Source organism: Echinops telfairi, unplaced genomic scaffold (genome assembly GCF_000313985.2).
Source record: "Echinops telfairi isolate 266 unplaced genomic scaffold, ASM31398v2 ScPeMD7_7400;HRSCAF=8409, whole genome shotgun sequence".
Lineage (NCBI taxonomy): Eukaryota > Metazoa > Chordata > Mammalia > Afrosoricida > Tenrecidae > Echinops > Echinops telfairi.
The window spans coordinates 14,414,843-14,417,099 of record NW_022111300.1 but is presented as its reverse complement, the minus strand read 5'-3'; positions in this window follow the sequence as shown (position 1 = coordinate 14,417,099).

Here is a 2,257-nt window from a genome sequence, read left to right as displayed (position 1 = left end):
GATTCCTTCCTACCATCAATTCCTCTTCCAACTGGGTAAACTAAGTAAAGATCCAAAAACTTCTTTGAACGACAGAATTTTAGGCAAACTCATGACTATTTCTTCGAAAACTCTATACATATTCATTTGAATCATTTTCATTTTAATTGTATTACAATATTTATTTTAAAAGCTGATTTTATCTCCAGGATAGCAAATTTTAGGACTTCACTTGTAAATTTTACATGTACCGCTAAGATGTCATCCTTTTAATATATTTGAAAGTTGACCTTATAATTTCAGTGCTGATAATGTTCCCAGCAAAGAGAGAAAAACATTTTTAATGTGAGATTTCAGGACATTAGCAACCATAACAAAAATTTTACTCTGTACTTTGAATTTGAATGAATACAACTATTCATCGGGCACTCTGCCTTTGTACTAGCATATTTAATTGGCATTAATAAAGGTTCCCTTTTGAACTAGAATACATTAAAAGCTTGAGGGTATTTTTATGATCTTGGGTAAATTTATTACACTAATCTCCTAACTACAGTTTTTCTCCCCACCCCCAAACCAGGAAGAAATAACTGAGGTCGTTTTTTTTTTTAAGAAGCAAAATGTACTGCTATGGAGTAAATTCTAACTCAGAGCAACCCTGTGGACAGAGTAGAACTGCCCCTGCGGGTGTCTGAAGCTGTACATCTTTATAGGAGCAGAAATCTTCATCTTGTTCCCAAGGAGCTGGTAGGTTTGAACTGCTGACCTTTTGGTGAGCATCTAAATGAGTTACCCACTGAGGCACCAAAAGGAGAGAAATAGTTTAGGAAAGAAAATAAATGTGTAATTTATGGAAGGATGAGTAAGAGATGAATTGTTCTGCTTATTAGAGTCTGTAGGTAATTAGATTCATGAAATCAGGATTATGATCTAGTTGGTCAGAGAGAAGAGTTCTGGGTCTAATAGGTGTAAGTTGGTATCCCAGCATTACCAGTTACTGACAACATGACCCTATAGGAACCATACAAACTGGTAGCATCTGCATCCTTATGTGTGTCATGGCTGTCATAACACTGCCTGAGGTGCACTCAATTTAATCTCAAAGACGTTGGTAGAATGTAAATGGATATATATATATATATATATATATATATGAATTTTTATCTTCTAACTTTAACTGGTGATTTTCACAGCAGTTGTTCCTGTTATAGAAGTCTATCAACTTTCAGCTCAGTTTTCCAGGGTCAAGGAGAAGTGAAATTTAAATTACAAAACTGAAAAAGATAGGACCCTCTCTACATGTTCTCTTTTCTGGCAATTGTGTAGTTACGTTTCTAGTACAGCAGAACAGAACAACATAGGGATTCATGTAAGTCAAGAAGCTTTGGCTTTAGCTAAATTTAATATTTAACAATATATAGCATTTAATACTTAAAATATGACACAAAATACCCCAGCTGTGAGTCTTTTTAATTATTAAGAGCCAAATTTTGCGGTGCAAGAAGATACAAAGCATAAAGGAAATGCATTTCACTTTGTTCTTTAACCCCAAGAGACCCAGAAAGCTTTTGTTTAATGGCTATTAGACAGTAGCCGTTGATCATGCCTCTGTATTGGCCAAGTATCATACAAATCAATAATCTATAAAGGTAAGTAAGACCTGTGCTCTGTCCTCAAGGATCTTCTGGTCTGCTAGTGAGAAAAATCACATACAAAACCTGAAGAGCAGAGAAATGCCCAGTTCTACAGGAGTGTGTTGATCTGCTTCCTTGTGGCACTCCCTAATGTGGATGGGGAAGGATCTAGTGCCCGAAACTGAAAGAGAGGAAAAGAGCATTCTCAGCGGGGAGTCAGAAACATCAGGGTGTGAGCTGAGGCTCATTCGGAGGTCTTAACATTTCACAGGCCTGGAGACTTAGGGTACAATGGGAAGACATGAAGCTCAAAGCAGAGTTAAGTTCAAGTACTGCTCGCCTTGTACAGATTACTGAAGAAGTTAGATATTTTTTATGCTTTGGATTATGGGTATTGAAAAATTTAGAATGGAGGAAAAATCTGGGCAAATCGATTTTCTTGAGTAGTCATACTGAACTCTCTGTAGAGTGAAAAGATTAAATTGTAGAAGGAGTTGTAAAGAAATCTGACCAAACTAGCCAGACCAGAGGATGTACACTGGTACAGATAGAAACTGGAAACCCAGGGAACCCAGGGCGAATGATCCCTTCCGGATCAGTGGTGTGAGTTGCGATACTGGGAGGGTAGAGGGAGAGTGGGTTGG